Source organism: Oncorhynchus masou, unplaced genomic scaffold, assembly GCF_036934945.1.
Source record: "Oncorhynchus masou masou isolate Uvic2021 unplaced genomic scaffold, UVic_Omas_1.1 unplaced_scaffold_1232, whole genome shotgun sequence".
NCBI classification, from domain to species: Eukaryota; Metazoa; Chordata; class Actinopteri; order Salmoniformes; family Salmonidae; genus Oncorhynchus; species Oncorhynchus masou.
The window spans coordinates 126457-148498 of NW_027002127.1; the positions used below are offsets into that span (position 1 = coordinate 126457).

A 22042-nucleotide genomic window follows, 5' to 3' on the forward strand; every position below is an offset into this window, starting at 1 on the left:
AGAATGTGTAGTAAAGTGAGTTGCCACTAGGAAAATTAAAGTTACCAGTTGCACCTGTAGTTGAATTTGACATGTAATGATTGAGTTAAATGTTTTCTTACCCTTCAGGCGATAAATGATAAGGCTTTAGACTGGTATGTTTTCACAACACTCTCATGTTTCACAGGGTCCTCAAAGAAGTACACATTCATCTGTAGGAGGGGAAAAGAAGGTGAGACGTGGTTTCAGTCTTCACATAAGAAGTGTGAGAATATTCTGAGCGATACCGCTCACCTAACTCTGTTGACTGGGGAGGAAGCACCACAGAGTCAATCAATCATGTTTCTTGTTTTATCTCTTTCCTAGTTATCCGTCACCATGAGTACGGACGCGGAGATGCAAATCTACGGCAAGGCTGCCATATACCTCCGTAAGCCTGAGAGGGAAAGGATTGAGGCACAAGCCGCACCCTTTGATTCAAAGAACGCCTGCTACGTGACAGACAAGGTGGAGCTGTACCTTAAGGGTTTAGTCACTGCCAGGGCAGAAGGGAAGTGTACTGTAACAGTTACGAGACCTGACGGAAGTAAGGAGGTAAGCCTGATCTGAAAAGTAGTCAAGTTTAATTTTGTGAATTTACTCTATTTCTTAAAAAAAATCACTGAAAATCCAAACAATGTCTATAAGGCAATAAGAAATCAGTTACAAAAAAAAAATAGATTAAGAAACATTACATTATGTTTTGCAGACAAAGTATCACCTTAAAACACATACTTTTAATTGCTGCTATTTAAAAATGATATAGAATGTTGACTAGTCAAGAATCACCAGTTATTTGTCAGTGGGTGATAACTAAGTAGTTGGATTAAATGTGGATATATATTTTTTAAATGATTCAACTTGTATTTAATGAGCAAAAAGCATTCCGTCATGTCCACTTTGATCTGTGTGTAATCTAGATTTCTGACTGTTTCAGGAAGGAAAAGAGTTCAAAGATGCAGACATCTATGAGATGAACCCCCCTAAGTACGACAAGATTGAGGACATGGCCATGATGACCTACCTGAATGAAGCCTCTGTGTTGTATAACCTCAAAGAGCGTTATGCAGCATGGATGATCTATGTAAGAAACCTGCACATACAAACACACACATACATGAACATAATAAATATATACATACAGTACTACACATACATGAATGGTAGAAACCAAAACATATCAATACAGTAGACCCACATCAGTTTACCAAAGTACACCCACATCATCACATCAATCCAGGTAAATGTCAATCTGACTTTGTTAATCTCCTAAATGAATTATGCTTTCATCCAGACCTACTCTGGGCTCTTCTGTGCCACGGTGAACCCCTACAAGTGGCTCCCTGTGTGACGAAGAGGTTGTCAACGCCTACAGAGGGAAGAAGAGGATGGAGGCTCCACCCCATATCTTCTCTGTGTCTGACAACGCCTTTCAGTTCATGATGATTGGTACGATATCTCATGTATGGATGGATGGATGGATGGATGGTTGGTTGGTTGGTTGGTTGGTTGGTTGGTGGTTTGGTTGGATGGATGTATTATTGTGTGGTTGGATGGACGGATGGTTGGTTGGTTGGTTGGATGGATGGATGGACGGATAGATGTCCAAAAGTGCATATGGAAAGATGGATGGATCTATCAATGGAAATTAAAAACTGCCTCAGTCAGGTATCTACTGTTTTGTAACAGTTTCTAACAATATTTGATTTTCACTAAGCTATCACTACAATGGAACATTTTCAAAAATTAAATTCATGATGATGCTATGAATTAAATAATGTCCCCTGAATGTTTCTTGAGCATGATAAGTAATGTGTTTTTGGTTCCAGATAAGGAGAACCAGTCCATCCTGATTACGTAAGTTGTTTACTAAAATGTCACTTGAGGAAGTGTTTCTATTGTAATAAGTTGGGTCACTTGGTGTGATGAAATACATGACAATATGAATAGATTAGAGCATCAGGCTATGTGTAATAACGAGTCGATGAGTGGAAATATTTGTTATTGATTTACTTATCTTAGAAAACAGGTATTTTTCAATGCTATTTCTTGGTGAAAGCCAATCTGACACTCAAACCTGTAACTAAAACCCCTCTTTCTCTGTCATATAAACCAGCGGAGAATCCGGTGCAGGAAAGACTGTCAACACCAAGCGTGTCATCCAGTACTTTGCCACCATTGCAGTGTCTGGTGGCAAGAAGGAAGCAGACCCCAACAAAATGCAGGTAAGTTGTTCTTATGTTTGCCTTCTCATCACATTTCAGTTTGGTTTTCTGAGCAAACTTTTTTTCCAGCTGTGAATCATGTTTCAAGAAATTTGTTCAAGTCATAGAGAAAAACAAACTTTACCACTTTACCAGTTTTTGAGCAACTTGTGTTTGTCTCAATCAGGGGTCTCTTGAGGATCAGATCATTGCAGCTAACCCTCTGCTGGAGGCTTACGGTAATGCCAAGACAGTGAGGAACGACAACTCGTCTCGCTTTGTAAGTAGTATGAAGGGCATACTGTGGAAGTTACCTTATATTGGAAACATGTATTTCAGTAGTTCCCTTTTGTTAAATCAATAGATGTCCAACAAACTGTATAATTTAAAAGGGTCTATCAAAGTAAAATGTTAGATTATTCTGTTGACCTATTTCTGACCCCCATGCTCTACTACAGGGTAAATTCATCAGGATTCACTTCCAAGCTGGCAAACTGGCTAAAGCTGACATTGAGACCTGTGAGTTGGCTTTGATTATTTCTCAATGCTTTCCTAAGTTCACAGATAAAATGTAATTATATCATCTCCATTTTATCGCTCTCTTTCTCTCTCAGACCTGCTGGAGAAGTCCAGAGTGTCCTTCCAGCTGCCCGATGAGAGAGGCTACCACATCTTTTTCCAGATGATGACAGGCCACAAACCTGAGATAGTTGGTACGACAAAGTAGAGGTTGATGGGAAATTATTTCCACCCCCATCTGTGGAACTTGTTAAAAATATTCATAGTCCACACTAATAATACTATTACAATGATTACATCCAAGGTAACAAGGCATCTAGACATGGGTCAGGTCTCTGGGAAATATCTATAAAGTAATGCACTGTGATGCACTAGTCCACATCTCAGTCTCCTCTTTTGATGCTATTCATTATATACTACATGTATTATTGAGTCCATCTATTGAGTAAAGAAGGGAGAGATACTGTAAAGTTAGAACAGCAGAATTCTAAGAGATTTAACTGACAAGCTGTTCTCCGTTGTCCACAGAATTGGCGCTCCTCACCACCAACCCCTACGACTTCCCCATGTGCAGTCAGGGTCAGATCGCTGTGGCCAGCATCGACGACAATGAAGAGCTGGATGCCACAGACGTGAGTTAAACAAACAGTCACGTAAAGCATCCGCAAGAGAGCTCAGTGCCTTGTGGAACTGTGTAACAAACTCCTTTTGTGTTTCCATCACTAATGTGTTGGCACAGAGTAATATCTATTCATCACATTCGTTCTGGAGTGAGCCGAGAACTGTAGTGTAACTGAGCAAACTACCATTCAGTTAATCTCTGTTGTACTTCGTCTTTAATGTCAGGATGCCATCACAATCCTGGGCTTCACTAATGATGAGAAGATTGGCATCTACAAGCTGACAGGAGCTGTAGTGCACCATGGAAACTTGAAATTCAAGCAGAAGCAGCGTGAGGAGCAGGCCGAGCCAGACGGCACAGAGGGTGAGTCCCACTCATAGATATACAATATGTAGAGCATTAGTCCCATTCCCCAACATAGAAATAGAACACCTAAGACAGACAGTGCCACATGAAAGTCAGGCAGAAGATCATTTTGGGGACCAAATTACCACCTTCAGTTGTGATTTGAGAAAACAATTTGTCAATGTGACATCCAAAACAAGTGATCTTGTGTCCCTGAGTCTGTTGTTGTTGGTTCTTTCTCCAGTGGCTGATAAAATCGCCTACCTGCTGGGCCTGAACTCAGCTGAGATGTTGAAGGCTATGTGCTACCCCAGAGTGAAGGTCGGCAACGAGTATGTGACCAAGGGACAGACTGTGGCTCAGGTAAGGTGGCCAAACATGGCATCTACCTTTTTCTGAGAGAGTAATTATTTTCGGAACGAGTGCATTGCTTTAATTGAATAGTGATGTTTTCTCCCAAGCTCGTATAACCTTATCACTGGACATGGTCAATATCTAATGTATTAATTTGAGGTATTATCATTGCAGGTTAATAACTCAGTCATGGCTCTGGCCAAGTCCATCTATGAGAGGATGTTCTTGTGGATGGTCATCCGTATCAATGAGATGTTGGACACCAAGAATCCAAGGCAGTTCTATATCGGTGTGCTTGACATTGCCGGGTTTGAGATCTTTGATGTGAGTATGAGACCAGAACAAGACAATTAGTTGTGATTCAGATTGATTACAATCTTGTATGATGAAATTATCCCTTTTAAAATTCCATCAACAGTACAACAGCATGGAGCAGCTGTGCATCAACTTCACCAATGAGAAACTGCAACAGTTTTTCAACCACACCATGTTCGTCCTGGAGCAAGAGGAGTACAAGAAGGAGGGAATCGTCTGGGCCTTCATTGACTTCGGCATGGACTTGGCTGCCTGCATTGAGCTTATTGAGAAGGTAAGATGTCTGTGAGGATTATAATGGACCATTATAATGGACCACAACAGCAAAGCTCATATGGAGCGTTTGTGAAATATTATCACAGTGGTACAACATATACAGTATTAAAATCACTGGGGAAGCCAATCGAGTCAAAAAAATCGCTTAGCGACCGTTATTATCACAGTGGTACATCTGACTGTTGAGATCTCAATATGTTCCCTGAATCCCAAAATGAATATCATCCTATAATAGCATGTTTGCTAAAATAATAAATATGATCTTAAATCATGCTAATTTGATATACATCTCTTTTCGTAAAGCCATTGGGCATCTTCTCCATCCTTGAAGAGGAGTGCATGTTCCCCAAGTCTTCAGACACTACCTTCAAGGACAAGCTGTACTCACAGCATCTTGGCAAAACAAAGTCGTTTGAGAAGCCCAAGCCTGCCAAAGGCAAGCAAGAGGCCCACTTCTCCCTGGTGCACTACGCCGGTACTGTGGACTACAACATCACTGGCTGGCTGGAGAAGAACAAGGACCCCCTGAACGACTCAGTTTGTCAGCTGTATGGGAAGTCAGGAGTCAAAATTCTGGCTGCCCTGTATCCACCTCCCCCTCCTGAGGGTAAGACTAGCATCACGTCACAATATTTAACTAAATACTAGTTATAACTCAGAACCAAATGTTCTTTAAAGTCTTTCAATGTATGACAATTTCTTAGGGTTTATCACTGGGTTGATTTACTAATACACTTGGTTAATTTAATAAAACAATATATGTTATTTAACACAATCTCATTGGCAGCATTTGCCTCTGGATAAGTGTGAAGTTAACCAGAGATTCTCTGGTTTATACAATGGGGCAAAAAAGTATTTAGTCAGCCACCAATTGTGCAAGTTCTCCCGCTTAAAAAGATGAGAGTCCTGTAATTTTCATCACAGGTACAAATATGACAGACAAAATGAGGGAAAAAATCCAGAAAATCACATTGTAGGAGGGTATATAACAAAGTATTGAGATAAACTTTTGTTATTGACCAAATACTTATTTTCCACCATAATTTGCAAATAAATTCAGAGATTCTCTGGTTTATAATTAGTGTGCTTGTTGAAGACAAGACCACTCTAGATTTCTTACATACTCTTATTATTATTATTCTATTTATTCCACCCGCTCTAGGAAATGTACTTTTCTAGTTATATTTAACTTTCCCCCATTTTAACAGATAAAGCCAAGAAAGGAGGCAAGAAGAAGGGTGGTTCCATGCAGACTGTGTCCTCCCAGTTCAGGGTGAGCTTTTGAAATGTGTAGATTCAGTCCTTCAAAAGGTGCATTGATTATCATAAATGATAACATGGTTTGTAACCCTCTTACAGGAGAACTTACATAAGCTGATGACCAACTTGAGGAGCACTCATCCTCACTTTGTGCGCTGCCTGATCCCCAACGAGTCAAAGACTCCAGGTACAAGAAATATTGAGTTAAATATGTCATCTTATCAGTACAGTATCAGTAACCTTAACGATCCCAATCTATAACCTGTTTATGAGTATTAAAAGAGACTTGTTTTGTTTTACCAGGTCTGATGGAGAACTTCCTGGTTATCCACCAGCTCAGGTGTAATGGTGTACTGGAGGGTATCAGGATCTGCAGAAAGGGATTCCCCAGCAGAATCCTCTATGCTGACTTCAAACAGAGGTACATACGCACACATACACACACACACACACACACACTGAGCCACCCGGGAGGCCCCAAATTTGGCATATTTTAAAACTGTCTTCTCATTCAGGTACAAAGTACTGAATGCCAGCGTCATCCCTGAGGGCCAGTTCATGGACAACAAGAAGGCTTCCGAGAAGCTGCTTGGGTCCATTGATGTGAATCATGAGGATTACAAGTTTGGACACACCAAGGTCAGTCAAAAACCCCCAGAAAAATCTGACAACAAAACACAACTTGAATAATAATTTAAACCCGTACCATATAAAATCTCTGCAGGTGATCTATCCATCCTTTTGTTCTTTCTTCTTCATTTAACTAATGGAAAATGTGGAAAAACGTTGTAGTGTTTTTCTTCAAAACAAAACATTGTGTTTTTTCTTCAGTAATGCAACACAAGTATAGAAGAGAAACTAAAGTCATTATCATGTGCATTGTGTTAGAGTGGTATGGCTGCAGTTATCTGTATCTGAGTACATTATTAATATATATATTTTTTTTCACCTTTATTTAACCAGGTAGGCAAGTTGAGAACAAGTTCTCATTTACAATTGCGACCTGGCCAAGATAAAGCAAAGCAGTTCGACACACAACGACACAGAGTTACACATGGAGTAAAACAAACATACAGTCAATAATACAGTATAAACAAGTCTATATACGATGTGAGCAAATGAGGTGAGATAAGGGAGGTAAAGGAAAAAAAAGGCCATGGTGGCAAAGTAAATACAATATAGCAAGTAAAACACTGGAATGGTAGATTTGTAATGGAAGAATGTGCAAAGTAGAAATAAAAATAATGGGGTGCAAAGGAGCAAAATAAATTAATTAATTAATTACAGTAGGGAAAGAGGTAGTTGTTTGGGCTAAATTATAGGTGGGCTACGTACAGGTGCAGTAATCTGTGAGCTGCTCTGACAGTTGGTGCTTAAAGCTAGTGAGGGAGATAAGTGTTTCCAGTTTCAGTGCTTTTTGTAGTTCGTTCCAGTCATTGGCAGCAGAGAACTGGAAGGAGGGGCGGCCAAAGAAAGAATTGGTTTTGGGGGTGACTAGAGAGATATACCTGCTGGAGCGTGTGCTACAGGTGGGAGATGCTATGGTGACCAGCGAGCTGAGATAAGGGGGACTTTACCTAGCAGGGTCTTGTAGATGACATGGAGCCAGTGGGTTTGGCGACGAGTATGAAGCGAGGGCCAGCCAACGAGAGCGTACAGGTCGCAATGGTGGGTAGTATATGGGGCTTTGGTGACAAAACGGTTTGCACTGTGATAGACTGCATCCAATTTGTTGAGTAGGGTATTGGACGCTATTTTGTAAGTGACATCGCCAAAGTCGAGGATTGGTAGGATGGTCAGTTTTACAAGTGTATGTTTGGCAGCATGAGTGAAAGATGCTTTGTTGCGAAATAGGAAGCCAATTCTAGATTTAACTTTGGATTGGAGATGTTTGATATGGGTCTGGAAGGAGAGTTTACAGTCTAACCAGACACCTAGGTATTTGTAGTTGTCCACGTATTCTAAGTCAGAGCAGTCCAGAGTAGTGATGTTGGACAGGCGGGCAGGTGCAGGTAGTGATCGGTTGAAGAGCATGCATTTAGTTTTACTTGTATTTAAGAGCAATTGGAGGCACGGAAGGAGAGTTGTATGGCATTGAAGCTTACCTGGAGGGTAAGTGTCCAAAGAAGGGCCAGAAGTATACAGAATGGTGTCGTCTGCGTAGAGGTGGATCAGAGACTCACCAGCAGCAAGAGCGACCTCATTGATGTAAACAGAGAAGAGAGTCGGTCCAAGAATTGAACCCTGTGGCACCCCCATAGAGACTGCCAGAGGTCCGGACAGCCGACCCTCCGATTTGACACACTGAACTCTATCAGAGAAGTTTTGTTCTTAACTGACTTGCCTAGTTAAATTTAAAAAATATATCCTCTTAAATATAACATTTTCGGCTTTGGAGAAGGCACGAGAGATTGGCTAAAGCCATGCCAGCTAGCTTCAAAAGGCAAGGCAATCATTTGAGAAACCAAGGCTGTCGAGTCTGCCGATGAGGATGTGGTGATTGACAGAGTCGAAAGCCTTGGCCAGATCAATGAATACGGCTGCACAGTAATGTTTCTTATCAATGGCGGTTAAGATATCGTTTAGGACCTTGAGCGTGGCTGAGGTGCACCCATGACCAGCTCTGAAACCAGATTGCATAGCAGAAAGGTATGGTGAGATTCAGTGGTGAAATGGTCGGTAATCTGTTTGCTGACTTGGCTTTCAAAGACCTTAGAAAGGCATGGTAGGATAGATATAGGTCTGTAGCAGAACAGCTGCATATCACGGGGGCTGTTCGATGCTAATGCAGAACGCCATAGGATGTTTTTCTGTTGGTTAAGGGCAGTCAGGTCTGGGGAGAACCAAGGGCTATATCTGTTCCTGGTTCAAAATTGCTAGAATGGGGCATGTTTAGTTAAGATGGTTAGGAAGGCATTTAAAAAAAATATCCAGGCATCCTCTACTGACGGGATGAGATCAATATCGGATACTGAAGTTTTTCAGGGAGCGTTTGACAGTGATGAGTGGAGGTCGTTTGACCGCTGACCCATTACGGATGCAGGCAATGAGGCAGTGATCGCTGAGATCTTGGTTGAAGACAGCAGAGGTGTATTTAGAGGGCAAGTTGGTTAGGATGATATCTATGAGGGTGCCCGTGTTTAAGGCTTTGGGGTTGTACCTGGTAGGTTAATTGATAATTTGTGTGAGATTGAGGGCATCAAGTTTAGATTGTAGGATGGCTGGGGTGTTAAGCATGTTCCAGTTTAGGTCGCCTAGATGGAGGGCAATCAGTTCACATATGGTGTCCAGAGCACAGCTGGGGGCAGAGGGTGGTCTATAGCAGGCGGCAACGGTGAGAGGCTTGTTTTTAGAGAGGTGGATTTTTAAAAATAGAAGTTCAAATTGTTTGGGTACAGACCTGGATAGTAGGACAGACCTCTGCAGGCTATCTTTGCAGTAGATTGCAACACCGCCCCCTTTGGCAGTTCTATCTTGTCTGAAAATGTTGTAGTTTGGGATTAAAATGTCAGAATTTTTGGTGGTCTTCCTAAGCCAGGATTCAGACACAGCTAGAACATCCGGGTTGGCAGAGTGTGCTAAAGCAGTGAATAGAACAAACTTAGGGAGGAGGCTTCTAATGTTAACATGCATGAAACCAAGGCTATTACGGTTACAGAAGTCGTCAAAAGAGAGCGCCTGGGGAATAGGAGTAGAGCTAGGCACTGCAGGGCCTGGATTCACCTCTACATCGCCAGAGGAACAGAGGAGGAGTAAAATAAGGGTACGGCTAAAAGCAATAAGAATTGGTCGTCTAGAACGTCTGGAACAGAGAGTAAAAGGAGGTTTCTGGGGGCGATAAAATAGCATCAAGGTATAATGTACAGACAAAGGTATGGTAGGATGTGAATACAGTGGAGGTAAACCTAGGTATTGAGTGATGAAGAGAGATATATTGTCTCTAGAAACATCATTGAAACCAGGAGATGTCATTGCATGTGTGGGTGGTGGAACTAATAGGTTGGATAAGGTATAGTGAGCAGGACTGGAGGCTCTACAGTGAAATAAGCCAAGAAACACTAACCAGAACAGCAATGGACAAGGCATATTGACATTAAGGAGAGGCATGCTTAGTCGAGTGATCAAAAGGGTCCAGTGAGTAGAGAGGTTGGTTGGGGGTCACGGCGATTTAGACAGCTAGTCAGGCCATCGGTAGCAAGCTAGCATAGGATGGAGGTCTGTTATTAGCCACCTCTTGCGTTCCGTCAGTAGATTAGTGGGGTTCCGTGAGGTAGAGGGGATTAATCCAAATCACACAACAACAAAAAATCAATAGATATAGTTATAGAGGCCCAAGAAGAAAAATAATAATAATAATAAAAATAAATGAATTGTCCGATTGTCTTTTCAGATAGCAGCCGATAAGACAGCTTATGGTTAGCGGGCCACAGATGGGCGTTCAGGTAACGTTGCGACGGAGGAGCCAGCCGGATAATTCCTTCGGGTAGATAACGTCGGCAGTCCAGTTGTGAAGGCCCGGTGGGGCTTCGCGAGACAGTAAAACGGGTCCGGATAGGTGACTGCAGCCCAGGAGTGATTGATGGAACTCTTCAGCTGGCTAGCTCCGGAATAATTGATGTTTGCTCCGCAATCGACGAAAGCCAATAGTCACACGGATAGCAGCTAGCTAGCTGTGAGATCCAGGTATGAATGTCCAGAGTTCGCGGTTGAAATCCAGGGACATGGAGAGAAAAATTGGTCCGGTATGTTCCGTTCCGAGCCGTGCTGCGCCGTACAAAACTGGCGATAGATTTTCGAGCTAAAGGATAGCTGATGACCACAAACCGTGGTTAGCTGACTACTAACGATTAGCCAGTAATGAAGCTAACTAGCTTCTGATTAGCTTCTGATTAGCTTCTGGATTAGCTTCAGGGAGTTTCTGGCTAGCTTCTTGGAGGATTACAGATTTGAGGTAAATAATACTTTTTTATAAATATAAATTGGTGAGGCGGGTTGCAGGAGAGTGTTTTGAAGATGAGTTTATGGAAAATTGAAAATATATATAAAAAGGTATGTGAAAAAAGTTGTAAATATATATATATATATACGGGACACGTCAAGACGAGGACAAAAGACGTCTGAACTGCTATGCCATCTTGGAAATAATCTACAACTGTACAATAACTAACAACTTAGAAACAACCTATCCCATGGTTTGTTTGTAACCATTGCAAAGTTAATGTTGTTTAAATCAATCTAGTGGTGTTGTTCCCCTCTTTTGATTCAACCATTTCTATCTGTCACCATCTGTGGTTCCATTGACCATGTTAACCTGTGTCTCAGGTGTTCTTCAAAGCCGGTCTGCTGGGTGTCCTGGAGGAGATGAGAGATGAGAAGCTGGCCACTCTGGTCGGCATGGTCCAGGCTCTCAGCCGTGGATTCCTCATGAGGAGAGAGTTTAGCAAGATGATGGAGAGGAGGTGAGGAATAGTAGACATCTTGGCAAAGCTTTCTGTCAACCACTTGTATCTAATGCATTATGATTACATACTGTATATGCTGTGAGTTGTTCAGAATGAGAAAGTACATCTTATAATGGTCTACTACAGCTTTTGGGTTCATTCATTTAGTCCAGAAATGGATGTAGCAACTAAGGATTCTAGCTTTATAGCTGCAGTTTGGGATTTGGCTGTTCAATTGTCATTTAATGTGTGATATTAACCCATTCATTTTTGAAGAATATAAAAATGTCTCATGAGCTTAGCATAATCTGTCAGTCCTTGCATTTAGAGTCTTTGAATTTAAGATGGGTTACATTTCCCTAGCCCCTTTCAGCTGTATACAAAAAGTGATGGGGTTCCATTTAGTTATTCTTGGATTCCCAGATTGTAGCTTTATGAAACATCCCACTGGTCATTTCAACCCCCAAATTAAATGTGATGACATTGAAACAACCTGGATTTAAAAAAAAGTTATCAATATAAGGGAATTTTGATTTTTTTTCCACTCAACTTTGAACCTAAATCCAATAACATGGTGACATTTCTGTTGTTTTCACGTTGAATTCACGTTAGACCAAATATACATCAAAAATAGACATTGAACTGGGATGTCACTCACCATCTGTCCTTTCTGTTGAACAGAGAGTCTGTCTTCGCCATCCAGTACAACATCCGCTCATTCATGAATGTCAAAACCTGGCCATGGATGAAGTTGTACTTCAAGATCAAGCCCCTGCTGCAGAGCGCTGAGACTGAGAAGGAGCTGGCCAACATGAAGGAGAACTATGAGAAGATGAAGACAGATCTGGCCAAGGCTCTGTCCACGAAGAAGCAAATGGAGGAGAAGTTGGTGGCCCTGACACAGGAGAAAATGACCTGGCGCTCCAAGTAGCATCTGTGAGTCAGCAACGACCTTCAGGAGGGCACATTTACATATACATGAATACACACACATACACACGCATATGAACACACTAAAGTATGTGGCCAACTGACACATTTTCATTGCCAGTGTTATATACTTTGTAAAATCCATTAATTTCTTTTTTGATTTGCTCGACCTTCAATACACAAAGTGAGGTCTCTGATTTTGTTTCTCCTGTTCTGAAACCAGGAAGGAGAGAGTCTGAACGATGCTGAGGAAAGGTGTGAGGGGCTCATCAAGAGCAAGATCCAGCAGGAGGCCAAACTCAAAGAGACGACCGAGAGGCTGGAGGATGAGGAGGAGATCAATGCTGAGTTGACTGCCAAGAAGAGGAAGCTGGAGGATGAGTGCTCTGAGCTGAAGAAGGACATTGATGACCTGGAGCTCACCCTGGCCAAAGTGGAGAAGGAGAAGCACGCCACTGAAAACAAGGTCTTGTGTCTTACTATAGACAGTCTAACCAAACAATAATCCAAACATTAAACAACTCAAAACACAGCTTAACAGAAATGGAATTCAAGTTGTATTGTGGGTGCAGGAAATATTATGACACAATAGGGGAATTTCAGTTGCGGGGTACTTCCAACATTCATTGTATGTTCTGCTCCCCCTCATTTATGACTTTCACTCAGTACACTGGCATGGTGAACACTGACATCTAGTGTTGAATCTATAGTACAGTCAATTTTGATGAAATGTTTTATCTAAATGAAATGAATGCAATATATAACAAACTAAATCTCCCCTTTATGGTGAAGTATAATTATGTTGTGGCCATTTTCAGGTTAAAAACCTGACAGAGGAGATGGCGTCTATGGATGAGAGTGTTGCCAAGCTGACCAAGGAGAAGAAAGCCCTCCAAGAGGCCCACCAGCAGACACTGGATGACCTGCAGGCAGAGGAGGACAAAGTCAACACTCTGACCAAGGCCAAGACCAAGCTGGAACAGCAAGTGGACGACGTGAGTTAAGATTTTGGCCATGATAGTGTGTAAGATGATATTATCTTCAGTTGTTAAGATTTTAACAATATATGTGTTTTTATCTTCTAGCTTGAGGGTTCTCTGGAGCAAGAGAAGAAGCTCCGTATGGACCTTGAGAGATCCAAGAGAAAGCTGGAGGGAGATCTGAAACTGGCCCAGGAGTCCATAATGGACCTGGAGAATGACAAGCAGCAAGCTGATGAGAAAATCAAGAAGTAAACACAAACAAATGAGAACAGTATTACCTACTATAATGGTTGTTCTTGACTAACTATTGTAATTATGAATTATTATTTACATGTGACTCTTTAAAGCAAAGTGAATGGTATGATCCTCTGCCTTTAAACTATTGAACCAAAAACAACTCTACAGTCAACCTGTTTGTGTTTCTTAGGAAGGAGTTTGAGACCACCCAGCTCCTCAGCAAGGTTGAGGATGAGCAGTCTCTGGGAGCTCAGCTGCAGAAGAAGATCAAGGAACTCCAGGTACAGTACAGGATATAAGCTCCAGTACAGAAAAGCACAGACTTGAATCATTTCCTGAAAAACATTATTCTGGAAGCAAACATTTTTCCAGGTGGCTTCTGATGGCTGAGTAGGTTGGAAGATGGTGGTTCTTAACATTGAGGTTTTGGCTCCTGAATGATACACTGTCTACTGAATATATTAGTGTAATTGGCTTCATATTAAACACATTTATGCAAAATATACATACTTTTATTATTTTGTTGAGTTTCAATTGTTTCAACTGTATTGTAGTGTTCATCCCCCTGCTCCTACCCCTGTTCTAGGCCCGTATCGAGGAGCTGGAGGAGGAAATTGAGGCTGAGCGTGCTGCCAGGGCTAAGGTTGAGAAGCAGAGGGCCGATCTCTCCAGGGAACTTGAGGAGATCAGCGAGAGGCTGGAGGAGGCTGGAGGCGCCACTGCTGCTCAGATTGAGATGAACAAGAAGCGTGAGGCTGAGTTCCAGAAGCTGCGTCGTGATCTTGAAGAGTCCACCCTGCAGCATGAGGCCACAGCCGCCGCTCTGCGCAAGAAGCAGGCCGACAGTGTGGCTGAGCTCGGAGAGCAGATCGACAACCTGCAGCGCGTCAAGCAGAAGCTGGAGAAGGAGAAGAGCGAGTACAAGATGGAGATTGATGACCTCTCCAGCAACATGGAGGCCGTCGCCAAGGCGAAGGTGAGTAGTGATGTTTTGGTCAAGCAGTATAGAGGAGAGTCAACTATATTACCATTCAAGTGAACTGAAGTTGACAGGAGTCACATATATAAAGTAATGATGGAACATGTTTCACTAACAGGGCAATCTGGAGAAGATGTGCCGTACTCTTGAGGACCAGCTGAGTGAGCTCAAGACTAAGAATGATGAGAATGTTCGCCAGGTCAACGACATCAGCGGACAGAGAGCCAGACTCCTGACAGAAAATGGTACCATCAACAATGATCAACAACCCAATCCTTTCCTTCAGTAAAACACAATAACGTGTTGGGGGCTGTATCCACATAATTTATACTGTACTATTGCCCTATGATACCTCAGAATCCATTTTCAATCTTAGAAAACAGTGACCCTATTAACAAGATGTTCCTCTGTCCCTGCAGGTGAGTTTGGTCGCCAGCTGGAGGAGAAGGATGCCCTGGTGTCTCAGCTGACCAGAGGAAAACAGGCCTTCACCCAGCAGGTGGAGGAGCTGAAGAGGGCGATTGAGGAGGAGGTCAAGGTAAGGGACCCAAAATGGACTCCACGTCCACAGAGTTTAGAGCTTTTTCTTCATATAGATGTGACTGTGACTACGCAACCCTCTGAGACTCCTACGGTCTCTCCAGAGACCCTACTGTCTCACCATCCTCAGAGACTCCTACTGTCTCAGAAACTCCTCCACGGTCTCTCCACCCTCAGAGACTCCTACTGTCTCTCCACCCTCAGAGACTCCTACTGTCTCTCCACCCTCAGAGACTCCTACTGTCTCTCCACCCTCTGAGACTCCTACGGTCTCTCCACCCTCAGAGACTCCTACTGTCTCTCCACCCTCAGAGACTCCTACTGTCTCTCCACCCTCAGAGACTCCTACTGTCATTTGTTTGACTCTCTCTCTAATCTGTCTTTGTCTTCGTCTTTCTTTCTCACAGGCTAAGAACGCACTGGCCCACGGTGTTCAGTCTGCCCGCCATGACTGTGACCTCCTGAGGGAGCAGTTTGAGGAGGAGCAGGAGGCCAAGGCAGAGCTGCAACGCGGCATGTCCAAGGCCAACAGTGAGGTGGCTCAGTGGAGGACTAAGTATGAAACTGATGCTATCCAGCGCACAGAGGAGCTGGAGGAGGCCAAGTGAGTCACACGCAACAGAAAAACTCAGATATGGTGTGGATGGTGAGGGTGGTAGGAGGCTCTGACAAAATGTTACGTCAATATGTATTGTCTGTCAAAATAAAAAATTACACCATAAAACCACCCTCTGTTGTCCAACAGAAAAAAGCTGGCCCAGCGTCTTCAGGATGCTGAGGAGACCATTGAGGCGACCAACTCCAAGTGCGCCTCCCTGGAGAAGACCAAGCAGAGGCTGCAGGGAGAGGTGGAGGACCTCATGATTGATGTTGAGAGAGCCAACGCATTGGCCGCCAACCTTGACAAGAAGCAGAGGAACTTTGACAAGGTGAAAATTAATAAACCTATATTTTCTCATCAATTTTGTAATTGTTGCATATTTCTAATTTAATAACTCTTCATCTATGACTTCTCATGAAAATCCTATGGATTCTCCTAGGTTCTGGCAGAGTGGAAGCAGAAGTACGAGGAGGGCCAGGCTGAGCTGGAAGGAGCTCAGAAGGAGGCTCGCTCTATGAGCACTGAACTCTTCAAGATGAAGAACTCCTACGAGGAGGCTCTGGATCATCTGGAGACTCTGAAGAGAGAGAACAAGAACCTGCAACGTGAGCATTTGACAGCAGTTCTATTTCATTCATGTTTGACTAGTGTTTTGAAAATGGAGGGAACTGCAATCAAAATGAAAATTACACCATTTCAGAAAAGCCATGTTCAGTATAATTTGTATATATTTTACTTGTAGTTGGTATTCCTTTTAACATTCCAAATAAGTGGTCGGCGATTAGATGTGCAAGATCCTATGAAGAGCTGTTAATTAATTAACTGTTTATATGATTTAATGTCAAATTCTGCGCATTGGCATATCCACTGAAAACCCCCAAAGTCTAAACGTCTTGTGTGTGTGTGCAGAGGAGATCTCTGACCTGACTGAGCAGATCGGAGAGACTGGCAAGAGCATCCATGAGCTGGAGAAGGCCAAGAAGACCGTGGAGACAGAGAAGTCTGAGATCCAGACCGCTCTGGAGGAGGCTGAGGTACAAACTACAGCTGTTTGATGGGGAAAGCACTGTTACGCTAGCCAATGCCAGCTACAGTCCAATAATCCCTGTATTGGAGTTTATTGTAGTCATTTATATTTAATTCCTACATCCAAATGTATTGAACACAATTGGCCTGACTGCTTCTGTTTGTCCAGGGAACACTGGAGCATGAGGAATCCAAGATTCTGCGTGTGCAGCTGGAGCTGAATCAGATCAAGGGTGAGGTGGACAGGAAGATCGCAGAGAAGGACGAGGAGATGGAGCAGATCAAGAGGAACAGCCAGAGGGTGGTTGACTCCATGCAGAGCACCCTGGACTCTGAGGTCAGGAGCAGGAATGATGCCCTGAGGGTGAAGAAGAAGATGGAGGGAGACCTGAACGAGATGGAGATCCAGCTGAGTCATTCCAACAGGATGGCCTCTGAGGCCCAGAAACAGCTGAGGAATGTCCAGGGACAGCTCAAGGTAAAGGGACTGGGACATCAGGCTCAAACACCTGAACATGGAGAGGGATTTGTTTGTGAATCTGTAGAAAATAATAGAACAGAGGAATTGAATAGAGTGAACTATGTGCTGTAGAAAGGTAGGGATACTGTGGAAATTCTTACCAATGAATATTTCTATCACTGATTGATCCTATGTGTGAACACTTCTATCAGCCATCCTATCACCTCTACTTCCACAAGTCCTAATGAACGTATGTCATTGTGAACCCCAGGATGCCCAATTGCACCTTGATGACGCCGTCCGTGTCGCAGAGGACATGAAGGAGCAGGCAGCCATGGTGGAGCGCAGAAACGGTCTGATGGTGGCTGAAATCGAGGAGCTGAGAGTTGCTCTGGAGCAGACAGAGAGAGGCCGCAAAGTGGCTGAGACTGAGCTGGTAGACGCCAGCGAGCGTGTTGGACTACTGCACTCCCAGGTATGGGTCAAAAGCCATTTCTAATGAAACTCAACCAAGCATACAGTTTAAACACACCTGGAATTTGACAGTGCTTGCCTTAGAGTTTTAGAATTTCAGTCTTGTGACTTGCAAGTAATCTTGAGAGTCAAACAAATCATCTTGTGTCCTTCTTAAGAACACCAGCCTTCTGAACACCAAGAAGAAGCTGGAGTCTGACCTGGTGCAGGTGCAGGGAGAGGTGGACGACATCGTCCAGGAGGCCAGGAATGCAGAAGAGAAGGCCAAGAAGGCAATTACTGATGTGAGTCCTTGATTTACATCAACTTAATTGGTCCCTAAGGTCCAATGGTAGCTGGGCTGGTTAAGAACCACAAAGATCTGAGAGGGACGTTATGATTGGTGCATAAATGAAACAAACTACTTTTCCAGGCGGCCATGATGGCTGAGGAGCTGAAGAAGGAGCAGGACACCAGTTCTCACCTGGAGAGGATGAAGAAGAACCTGGAGGTCACAGTCAAGGACCTGCAGCACCGCCTGGATGAGGCTGAGAATCTGGCCATGAAGGGAGGCAAGAAGCAGCTCCAGAAACTGGAGTCCAGGGTGAGTTATCAGCAGAGTGGATTTGGGGATGGATTAAAAAACAGTTTGCTGGAAAAGTATTTGATCATGTAAAATACACAGGAGCATTATGTCATGACTTTTTCTCACCTTTATCAGGAGTTCACAAACTTCTTTGCATCAGGGACCCCTTCATAATATCAGAGCACAACTCTTACTTTAGAGTGAGATATAAACATTATCCACACAGTTTTACTATGACTTCAGCAGTACATGGTCGGACTAATCAAGTCTTGGCTGCTGGGAAAGAACATTTGACAGTCGCCTCTTGGCATCAGAGGGAATATTTTCCCGTTTTAAAGCATAAATTACAGTGTAATTATGTTCAAAACAAAAACATTGTAAATATGTCACACATATGTTGTGGACTTGAGAAGAATTGAAGTCAAGACCTTCAAATTAAGTCAAGATATACAAATGTATTCATCTTGTTGTTTCCTTTAGGCTTGTAACGTTCTTCTAAACTGCCATTTCATTCATGATTCAATAATAATAATAATAATGATAATAATACACATTTCTGATACACAAACACGCATTGATCCAATTAATCTTATAGTACTACTTTATTTACATCTAGTTACAGTTGTTTAATTTCTCTCTCCAGATCGCTATCAGCTACATGTCTCATTCACTCTGCTGCAAAAGGGCCGTTACTAGGGAAGCTAGCGTTGCTATGCAGGGCTACAACCTAGAAGGCTAAAGGCTAAATTAGCTTGTAGGCTACAGGATTTTCTTAAGTTCATAAAAACATAACATCTTAACAAACATTACTCTCTATAATATTGTGCTTTTCCACTCGCTTACCTTCAAAATAATGACATACAAATGTATTTATGTCGGTGCTTCTGTCTTGCTGTGGACTCACTTGGCAAACTTCGCAATCCCCCATAACAGATGCAAACTCATAACATTAAAACAGACGAGTGGCGGCCTCTATTGGTCATATTGGTACTGCAACATGCACTGCTAAATGCACAACAAAATCGGTCAAATCAAACAAGAGTCCTATATATTATAACTACAAGAAGAATTGAGTTTAAAATATATATATATATAATTGTTGGAATAATGTGCCTACCAGTATCCCTGTGAGCCTCCCAGGCCCATGTTGTACATCTAAGGGTTTAGAACATAAATAGTGGATTAATAATATTACATTGTATTGTATTGTACCTTCTAATCTTGTTCCACAGATCCTTGGAAGTTTAATCTGTTGTTGCTAGCAATATTCATTAACACATTTAAGTGTAAATTCTACTTTGGGAACCACTTGGAAAAGTACATAATGAAAGACATCAATTGTGCCTCCTTGACTGGATAGAAGACTCATCCTCTGTTTTACAAAGATTTGTTTCACCACCTCAAATGCCTAAATGTATTTGTTCCACAAAGGTGCGTGAGCTCGAGACTGAGGTGGAGGCTGAGCAGAGAAGAGGTGTAGACGCAGTAAAGGGAGTCCGCAAGTATGAGCGCAGAGTCAAGGAGCTCACTTACCAGGTAACAGAAAGTGTCAAGTTTGTGAAGAATGAACTAACACAGACAGGTTTCTGTATAAAACTATTGGGGCATTGATTCTTTGCTCTTCTCTCACAGACTGAGGAGGATAAGAAGAACGTTAACAGACTTCAGGACCTGGTAGATAAACTGCAGATGAAAGTGAAGGCCTACAAGAGGCACGCTGAGGAGGCGGTGAGTCACTGACAAAACTTCATGTCCATACAACTTAGTTTGACGTGTTGCTACAGCAACAACACATCAGTCAACAATGGCAATTGACAGTGTAAGTAAATGCTGATGAAATTATGCACATTTCTAAATGCCTCGTATTCGTTACAAACTTACAGGAGAGGGGTTGAATATGAATTAGCTGCAACAGGGGCTGGTCTAGTGATCGTGCTGGAGGCAGTGGTTTGATCCCCTGTTCTGCCACTCACTTCCTCTGCTGGATCATCCAGCTCCCTGTATACATTGTTATCCTAAAAACAGAATATTAATTTGCTAACTGAAGCATCAAACTTTAAATACTGATGTTCTGCTCTCCCTCTCTTTTCCTCACCCAGGAGGAAGCAGCAAACCAGCACATGTCTAAGTTCAGGAAGGTTCAGCATGAGCTGGAGGAGGCTGAGGAGCGTGCTGACATCGCTGAGACTCAGGTCAACAAGCTCAGAGCCAAGACCCGTGACTCTGGAAAGGTACAGAACTGCTTCTAAACCTGTACCTGACTCATGTTCAGATATGACCACATCATCACCACCTATGATTCAGTCTCCTCAGAGGTCAATACAGACCTTATACACTCAACTGTATTGAAGATCTCTAAGAAGAACATTTCAGGAAGGGCTAAACAATCAAATGAGAGTTAATTCAGTTGGTACTTCAACATCAAATATCCAAGCTGAGCATTGAGCACTAAAGACTTGATCCATTATATTATATCCATATATTTATCATGTTCATTATTATTACTGATCCATTATATTATTTATTTTCTTACAGGGAAAAGAAGTTGCTGAATAAACAAGACCAAAGAATTGAAGATCAAAGTCTTACCATTTTCCTGTGTTGCATAAAATATGATTTTCATGGTGAAATGTTGAGCATTGATTAAAAACATGTGGATCTACATACACTTCCTTTGTGACTGTGGACCTATTACTCAGCAAACAGCTTTTTAATACCATAAAATATTGTACTTTAAATAATGGAGCAATCTGGGATTCCAACAACAATGAGGTAACATTTTTTGGTAAACCTCTGAGGGATGAGAAATTTAAACACAATCCAATTCTCAGACTGAGCTATGGATGTAAGGACCGATCATCCATAACATCAAAATTATAGCTTTTATAGCTTTAACTCTTTACATTCAGTGGAATTTTAGTGATATTGTCAGAACAAAGTTCTCAGAAAACAACGAACCAGAGTTTTGCATTTGAATTTTGTCACAGATTATGCAAATATTAATCTGTTGTGGACACACTGCATACACATAAATGGTGATAGAGCATCTGACCAAATTACTGAAGATTTTAGTTCTGGGTTTTACTGATATTATATCCATATAAATGAGAAAATAAATTACACGTGATGTTGTTTTATCATTTTGCAATAGGCCAGATATAATTTCTAAGGGATATTTTGGTAATACACATTACAAACACGCGTTTTTACATTATAAACAAAATAATATACCATCTACATAGGTCAAACACATCTACACAGTAATACACAACAGTTTGTACAACGCTACTCAAACCAGAGCATTCCGGACCAGAACATCCATATCCACGGATTCCTACCGCAAGCTCTGGACCTTTTCACCTGGATCATCGCAGCTAGCTAGCTGCTACTCGAGTGACTACTCCTGGCTAACGTCTGTCCCGAAGCAAGCACCAATTATCCTGGAGCTAGCCCATGCTAGGCCCATTCTCCCGGCTAGCTGAAGCGGCCCATCAGCCACTCCTGTGCTACAATACCCGGACCCCTTCTACTGCCGGTACGGGGCACGGAACCCCGGATTACGACGTAATCTGCTCGAGGGGGTACTCAACTGGCCCCTACATCGCGACATCCTCTGAATGCCTCACTGCTAGCCTGCTATCCACGGCCCGCTAGCTTCTAGCCGCGGCCTGCTAGCTGTCTAGGTCATATTGGACTGTTAGCCGAATAGATCCATCGGCCAATTTAAGCCACTATACCTATTTTGCCAATTGGACTTGGACCCCTCTGCTACTCGAAACCCTACTAATCCTTCACGACTGGTCTATCGACCTCACCGCACGCGGGGGCTAAAACAGACTTTCCTCCGTCGAGACGTCCCCCTAAGGCCGTTCTGCTAGTTTGCTAGCCCCGGC

The 22042-nt window shown here is 42.6% G+C and overlaps 1 pseudogene; it reads left to right on the top strand.

Annotated features, from left to right (window-relative positions):
- Positions 1-357: 357 nt before the first annotated feature.
- LOC135530004 (myosin heavy chain, fast skeletal muscle-like) lies at positions 358-20817 on the top strand (annotated as a pseudogene).
- The last annotated feature ends 1225 nt before the right edge of the window (positions 20818-22042 follow it).